The sequence below is a fragment of the Leuciscus leuciscus genome (assembly GCF_965113295.1).
Source record: "Leuciscus leuciscus genome assembly, chromosome: 4".
NCBI classification, from domain to species: Eukaryota; Metazoa; Chordata; class Actinopteri; order Cypriniformes; family Leuciscidae; genus Leuciscus; species Leuciscus leuciscus.
Genome location: NC_138728.1, coordinates 24726281 through 24735275, shown reverse-complemented (window position 1 = coordinate 24735275; position 8995 = coordinate 24726281). Strand labels below are relative to the sequence as shown.

General features: G+C 37.1%; 1 long non-coding RNA gene across 1 annotated transcript; it reads right to left on the bottom strand.

Moving 5' to 3' along the window:
* Positions 1-966: 966 nt before the first annotated feature.
* LOC309497229 lies at positions 967-4005 on the bottom strand. The gene is made up of 2 exons (XR_014205453.1): positions 3638-4005; positions 967-1944 (listed from the first exon to the last, which is right to left on the bottom strand). It is a non-coding gene; the product is annotated as an uncharacterized lncRNA (long non-coding RNA).
* Between the last annotated feature and the right edge of the window lie 4990 nt (positions 4006-8995).

The window sequence follows — 8995 nt, the reverse complement described above, 5'->3', positions numbered from 1 at the left end:
GGCGTTTTACACTGTGTTCCCCATAGCGTAAGATATTACGCAGTACGAGAGAACCTCTCGTAAGAGAACGTACTCGGTTACTAACGTAACCTCGGTTCTCTCTAGAGAAGGAACGAGTACTGCGTATCTTGCTGTGCCTGCTGTAAAAGCAATTTTCAGAGATTAATAAAAACAGCATCAAAGGTGTAAGAAACTTTCAAGAGGCAAAACTGTTTTAAAGAGAAAAGGTTTATTCTTTGAGGATTCTTTTCACAACCGCAGCCACCCAGATGTGAAACAGAAATAACCTAGTGGACTCAATGAACATAGACATTTTATACAGGTTTCTGACATTCTTGACTCCTCCCTTCCCAGTTTCTGTAAATTTCCTTAAAGACATCTTATATCTCAAGCTGGTATGGACTGGTTTCCCCCGGGCAGGTCATGCTGTTCTTTGTCCCTGAGAACTAAAAAAGGCCTTCATTTACAATCTAAATGACCTCCTGCTTCCCTCAGGAGGGGGCCTGGGACCCTATTATTATACGACACCCTGTATTCCTTGACTAAAACTCTTTCTCGTACCCCAGGTGTCGGTTAACTTCCTGGCCCATCTGGCGTTATTGTGTTTGTTCTTTCATGTCTCTTCAGCTGTAAGAGACCCTCACAGAAACACATGACTAAATGATATTAACAGTTTGGAAACGATGAAAATTAAGTAATACTGAATTTTTCCCATAACAATATTCCTCCTCTTTATCATTCTCTGATAAACAACATAGAAAAAAATTCACTCTTGTTTTCTAATCAAACCCATTATACTGTTAAATCTTTGAGAATAGAATTAATTCAAGTCTTAATTCAAGAACAGTTATAAACTTTTCTTCAACCATTAATTGGTCAGCATTTTCTCCAGATATGTTGATCATCTCGTTGCCTCATGGACGTTCCATCTTCACCAATATGACACTTTGCATGCCGTAGAGAGGATTTTTCCAACGTTGGCAGGGGAGATAGTTTCTAGCACATATCATTGATCCCCCACTTTTATTCTTTGCGTTGGCGTTTTGGGTTGCTGACGTTGGTTGGTGTGGTTAAGGTCAGATGCTTGGACCCAGGTCTAACACCCTTTAATCATTTTCAAATCCTTACAAGATTTTCCCTTAGATCACGATCGCACCCCCACTGGAATGAGTCATTTACTGTCTGCTGTCACCTGCGAATGGAGACCTTAAGTGATTTTGTTAGTGAACGCTTGTCTTGTCGTCCCTTTGGTGTGACCTGTGAAATTTTCAACCTGAAACATATCACCGGATAATTTCTTGCTCATTGAATAGCACTCAGGGTCCTTGTTCCCCTAAAAAAACATTCAACCCATGTTGCTCATGTTAACAAAACAATACAGAATCAGTTCTGTTTGGTTCAATCCGTTCTGACATCCTGCAAAATGAAAATGTTAAGTTATGCGCTGCGCAAGGTGTGGGATCTTTCTGCCACAATAATGACCCAGGCCAGGATTACTAGTCAAATTCATTCATAGCTATTGTTTTCACTGGGCACAGTCTGCCCTGCCATTTCACTCCTGTGCTGGTTTTAGACAAATTCTTCTAACCCTCTGGGTTTTCCTGAATGCAAATGGTCCTTCTGGCCCCCCTGAAGAGTTGAAAGGCTCTTATCTGACCATTTGTTCATGTGTGTGTGTGTGTGTGTGTGTGTGTGTGTTTGCTCATGTCATGTGTGCAAAAGTCTGCATCTTCTGTAAAGAAAAACAAATGTTGAGGTTATTGTCACATAGTTTTCTTTTGTCTGCTGTGCTGCCGCATCTGCCCTGGCGTTTCCTGTCGAAACAATTCTTGTTATTAGCACACTTAAAAATACAAACAATGCACACAGCAATTTTGTTCGGGGGAAGAATGGCTTCTTGCAGGGCTTTTACCCAATTAAACCCAGTGTTCTTCCAACATTTATCTTCCCACCTGTGCGATGGCTTTCAGCAAATGTGACTCCAACTGTGATCATCCTCCTCTTGATGCACGAGATCTCATCTTGTGCATCAATTTAACATAATAAGATTCTCTTACATTTATCAGACGCTTTTATCCAAAGCAACTTACATTTCAAGATACACATTTACATTCTTATCAGTTCTTGCTTTCCCTCAGAAATCAAACCCATGACCTTGGCGTTACAGGTGTCAAACTCTAATGTTTGAGCTACAGGAAAACTGCAATATTTGTTAATATTTATTTGGTAACATTTGTTTGGATAAAGTTTGTTAACCCAAACGTTGTCCTTCAGCCAAATTTCTTTTAGACATCTTTCTTTGCCTCTTAAACAAAAATATTACTTAAAGCCACAATTTCATCTTCTTATCAAATTGTTTTAAAGGGCAGTGGCCCCGAGTCTCACAGCGTATCCTGCTTTTCAGGCCTGTCGTTGGTCTCGCAATTCAGTCATCTACAAACATTCTCCAGGTCATCAATTGGTCAGGTCAGGTTGTGGTTTCCACACTTTTGTCAACGTCAGTCGAATGACAATCTCTCCCTTTTTACAATACATAGCCTAACTGTTAAGGGCTCTCTGGATAGTCTGATATTTACTTAGCCTACGTGTTTGTTGCTGTCAAATCTATAACATTTTCTCAACACATGACTGACGGCTATCTACGACTTCACAATTCTAATTTACACATCAATACTTAAACCTGTCCAGAAAGTAATTCAAATTTACTGCACATCATAAATGACCAAAATAACAATTAACAGACAGAGCTCGATGATCAATCAACTTAAAGCTCGTCCTATGTTCTGTGTTGCCTTCTCATCAGATTGACTCACAATCCTCAGCTTACTTTCAAATTTGTCATTTGCCTTAACCTATCTATAATACTAAAACACTCTTTCCAGAGGTTAAATGACAAATTTATACACACTATTCAGACAGAATGGTTGTCCTTAACCAACACATACTGTTCAAAACATGAATTAACACTCACACTCATCCCTGACTATGAACCGCTCATATTTCTTATTTATATATTTTCTCTAAAAATATTAAAATTTTAAATGACAGTTTAACCTTACATTTTCCTGTATCTTTTATCTAATGTTTTTATTTATGGCCTCTTAACCAGTTTCAAAGCATGTCTGTTCATTATTCATTTGATTTTAGAAAAGTCAGCTGGATTGTTTTGGTTCATTATCTTGCTTTACTTGAGTTTTCTTTGGCTGACTGATAACAGAAAAACAGACTGAGTATCAAGCAGTCTCTCAGCAGTCCACTCAAGCAGTCTCTTTCTCTCTCATTATAAGCAAATAATCTTTTCAACAGCCTCCTAGGACTGTAACTAAAATAATCATAGTCATAGTCAACCCTTAATAGTTCACAAATGTCAAAATACAAATGTTTGACTCAAATTAGAACCATTACAATAATCTAAAATACATTATGCTATGATCTTTTTTTCTAAGGTTATTTTTAGTTTAAATACTCATTTCACCTAACCTTCGTTTTTTTTTCAGAAATTTCTCTTGACTCATCACAAGCTGTCCTCATCTTTAGCCACCACCATGTCTAACGACCTTCAGAAGTTAAAACTAGTTCAATATCAAACATTTTTTTCCTTGCCCATAAGGCAACCAACATCATGTTCCTTATATACAGTGCCCTCCACAATTATTGAACCCCCTGGTAAATATGATCAAAATTGGCTGTAAAAAATAAATCTGCATCGATTATCCTTGTGATCTTTCATTCAAAAAATGTGCAAAATTCTAACCTTTCATTGAAGTAAAAGAATTGAAAGTGGGGGGAAATCACATTATGAAATAAATGTTTTTCTCCAAAACATGTTGGCCACAATTATTGAAACCCCTAGAATTTTTTACGAGTAAAATATCTCTGAAGTATATTCCCATTAATATTTACCTTTTTTAGTACACCAGGGTGACTAGGAACATGAAACTGTCCAGCTATGACTTCGTGTTTCACAGAAGTTTAAATATGAGGAAACACAAAGGCCAAATCCCCTTAATCATCCATCACAATGAGTAAAACCACAGAATATCGTTCTGATGCGTAGCAAAAGATTGTTGAGCATCACAAACTAGAAAGTGGCTGTAAGACAATAGCTAAAGAATTGAAAATCCCCATTTTGACCATCAGGGCAATAATTAAGAAGTTATAACCAACTAAAGATGTTATGAATCTGACAGGAAAAGGACGTGTGTCTATACTGTCTTAATGCACGGCGAGTATGAAAGTTTGACTGGCCAAAGACTCTCCAAGGATCACAGATGGAGAATTGCAGAGATTAGTTGAGTCTTAGGGTCAGAAAGCCTAAAAAAAAAAATTATCAAACAACCCCTACATCCCCACATGTTGTTTGGGAGGGTTTAAAAAAAACCCTCCTCGCTCATCCAAAAACAAATTCCAGCAAATTTAATTGTCAGACACGACTGGATCTTCAAACAACACAGGGTTCTGTGGTCAGATGAGACTAAAACAGAGCTTTTTGGCAGCAAACACACTAGATGGGTTTGGTGAACACAAGGATAAAAAGTACCCCATGTGTACAATTTAATATACCATTGGATCTTTAATGTTGTGGGCATATTTTTCTGCTGGAGGTCCTGGACTTCTTGTTCAGATACATGGCATTGTGGATTCTATCAAATATCAACAGATAAAAAATCTAAACCTGACGCCTTCTGCTAGAAATCTTATAATATGCCGTGGTTGGATCTTCCATCAGGACAACGATCCAAAACAAACATCAAAATCAAAACAAAAATTTGTTGTGGAGCACAAAATGAAGCTTCTGCCATGACCGTCTCAGTCCCCTGACCTGATGAGTGGGCTGAACTGAAGAGGAGAAGCACCAACATGGATCTGGGAATCTGAAGGATCTGGAGAGATTCTGTATGGAGGAATGGTCTCTGATCTCTTGTCAGTTATTCTCCAAACTCATCAGGCATTATAGAAGAAGACTCAGAGCTGTTATCTTGGCAAAAGGAGATTGCAAAAAGTATTTAATAAAAGGGTTTCAATAATTGTGGCCAACGTGTTTTGGAGAAAAACATTTATTTCATAATGTGATTTCCCCCCACTTTCAATTATTTTACTTCAATGAAAGGTTAGAATTTTTCACATTTTTTGAATGAAAGATCACAAGGATAATCGATGCAGATTTATTTTTTACAGCCAATTTTGATCATATTTACCAGGGGGTTCAATAATTGTGGAGGGCACTGTAGATTAATACGTTTTGTTACGGTCTCCACAACAAATAATGACAATCACCTCACGGTCTCAGTTGGCCCTTGAAAGCCCATTTCCATTAGCTCTTAAGCAATAATTTTCTTTTCTTCAGGGTGTTGTCTCCCTGGCATTTATGCAGACACATGTCACAATGGAAGACAAGCCATACAATCAACGCGGTTTCTTGTGAGTGGTATAGGGGCTCACATTTTCTGGGGCAGACTGAACTTCTTACAGCTCATCTCGCCTCTTAATGATCTGCTGATGCTGGTCGCCACTCAGTCAATCAGCGCCACTCTCATATCCATCTCACATAAAAAACACCTCCATCAGGAAATGCCCAGTGTTTTTGCGTGACCCTTCTGTCTTAGGTTGTCCTTTTTTGGCCTAAAAGATCTTACCCGTCGTTGAAGTAATCACTCGTACACACTGGTAACCGCTTTTCCCCATTACAGAATCTGTGACCGTTTTCTTCAACATAATCTGTTGTTTTCTGGAGCTTAGGAAAAGGCGCATTCAAGAGTCATCAGAGCCATTCGGACTGCCTACTAGTGTTAAACATAGGGAGACAGATTAATAACAGCAGTATTTAATCACTTAAATTCATTAATCATTTTAAAGGCTGCAACCTAGCTGCTTAGATTATAGTCAGTGAATTTAGATCACAATCGTACATTCAGTGTACTGTTACTTCTGTAGCCGGAGCCATCAGCCCTGTTTTATGGTGGAGGCTAAAATGAGACAGTCACTGGTCCTAAAATAAACAAGTTTAAAACAGTATTATTTTAAAGACTTCTTTAAAGTCTTTCAGTTTTACTTTTAAAACGTTTTAAGTACAAATTGCCCTTTGAATGGCAATGATTTCCCTTAACATCTCTGTGTCTATGATTTTCAACGGAAACACTGTGCTTTACACAGGCTCAGACAACAGCTTTCAGCTGACATTGAATGAGAGAGAGACTCTTGAGGCATTCAGGACTGATACACTGCATTCTCATAAACTTTTAACTTCAGACTTTATCTACCATCTTTTATCTACTCTAGCCCATCTTAAGGCATCTTTTCCATAAATTACATGTATTGTAATTTAGACATTGCAAATTTCCACTCAGAATGAGTCTCTGTTGCACTGAAACTGTGGCAGTTTCAGTTACAGCACATACCAGATTCAGATAAACAAACCTGTTTTGGCCAATTCACAATCTTCTTTTGAACCCAAAACATCAGCTGTTAGCTCTTTTCATAGTCAACAACAAGCTTTTGTTTAATCAAATGCCTTTTCTTACACATTTTACATTTTGCAACTGTTAATCCTGTAACACTGCTTCTGTTTATTTTATCTTAAAGAAATAATAAGAATTATTCTAGTTCTTAATAACGTTTAAAATTTCATTTCAATTTTAGTTGTCAGGTTTTCAATTGCCATAATTTAATACCTGACTTCAATGTTTTCTCTAGGAGTTTATCAATCTGCTTCTATGATTAATACTAACTTTTGAGGCTGCGCTCTCTGCTTGTCATACATTTTATGATTATCACTATAAATCATTCGTTAGATTTGTCTCTCTATATCATCTAAAATCTTATCAAAGCGTTTCATTCAAAACACAATCATCCTTTTAGTGACCGGTACTTTTAAAATATTTTGCAACTCATTTAGCTCATCTGTAATTTTACGTCAACCGGTACTTTTATAGTTCTTTTCCTTTTAAAAGGAATTCCTTACACTTAATATCTTTCAATCTTCTTAACAACTTTCAAAAGTTTATCTATCAACTTTCTTTTCTCCCTCATTTACTTTTACAGTCATACAGTGGGCATTTTACAGTCACTGAATGACCCCGCTGACCGCAGTAAAACACTCTCTGTTATTCTACCTACAATCACTGTGATCTTTCTAACATCTCCGCCCTACTTTACACCCCTGAAGCAGAGTGTTCTTATTCAGGGAATGCAAACAGAGCCACTGATGAGTTCTCTGCATTTTCCCCCACTGTCCCAGCTGCAAATTCAATTACAATAGCCGAATCATAATCTTCATCATATTAACACTGATCTACTTTCTAACCCATATCAACACAGACTTTTCTTTAAAATTTGTGTTATTTTGGCACTTTCTTTGTTTGGAGCCAGTCAAGCTACTGTTTATCTTTCCAATCAGAATCAAACTTTTACAAAAACATAATCTGCAAATCTCTTTAAACTGAGAGCTTCAGAGCAGAGCTGCTTACAGCATTTGCTCTCTTTTGTATCAGGACTATTCAGTTACTCTTCATACAGTATAAAGAAATTTAGCATGTCATTAATTTCATTAACACTGGTTTGATAGCTTATTCAAATGGTTAGTATGCAGATTCAACTTAATATTATCATTATTCAGTCCCACTTATCTCTACTGTTTCACAGAAATCACAAGATTCCTCAAATCTTGTTCTCAGTCTCTAAATTACACAGACAGCTATCCTAGCCGCTTGCACCTTCAACTCTTGTTACAAAAATATGGCAATCTATTCTTCAATACTCTTGTTTTCATAACATTAATACAATAAAGCACATTCACATCATTATTATTGGCAGAACATACATTTTCATAAGCGACATGGAAAATCTAAATATTCTAAGCAGGTTTCACAAAGTTTCTGATTAACTTTAGTCACACGTGTTTAGGGAAATTATCTCCAACCCATAATTTCCTTTATAAAACAGACAATGTCCTCGTCTTTCAATGACTTAATTTCAACAAAATATCTGACTTTGTACATTATTGATTTCCAAAATCTTTGGACATAGCTGTCTTTACATCTATCTAATTGTGTTATCAACAACACTGATTACAAATCAGGTACATATTAACATCCGGAAGCCGGCTTAATAAGCTAGCACTGTTGCTATACTCCCAGCATAGCTGGACCCTTTAGGTTCAAAAGACAATGGTTGTCAAAATAAACATTTCAATAATTATTTTATTTCTAAAATATAGAATTTTTTTTTTTTCGTTCTGCTTAATGAAACATTCCTTATCTTTATATCATGTTAATCCCTGTTAATCATACTCAATGCCTTATTTTTATCTAAAACTCACTTTTCATACCATTTCAACTTAATTTGACTTAATCAGGCGTTCATAAATATGAATTTTATCCTCCCCTACACGCCAGTTCCTTCTCCTACATGCCAGTTCCTTTTATCTGCTTCTTTTCCATCCAACAATTCACTGTTTGTTCACATTTTTACACTCATGAACAAACTACAACAACTCTTTGACTAGTAACGGATAAATTGGCATTTCAGAAAAACCCTGTACTTTTGCACAATCTCATACGCTCATCATTTACAACACTGCTCGAATCATCAGTCATAGCTTTGCTCAAAGTTTCATCAGACACACAAAAAGATTTGCAAGTAGTTTCTTCATTGCAGATAGCAGAAAGAAAATCAGTGTATGTGTTTGTGTGTGCGTCGTGTGTGCGTTTGTTAGTAAAAATATTTTCACTTCCCTTTGCTGTAGCCAGAGACTGAATTCCCAGAGCCGAACCCTGTCCGTCCCGCTCTCCTGCCCTCTCGGTTCAATCCGACTTTATGGAAGGACATGCGCTGCTCCAGTGTCCGTCCTTCTTGCATATTCTGCATTTTGTACAGTCTCGGTGCGAGTGGGCATTTGTTGCACAAACATAACAGTTCCATTTTCCTCCAGCAGCGTTTCCTCTCAGTCCTTTTCGATTAGCCGGGTTTGAATGGGAAAACACAGGTTTGTTCTTCG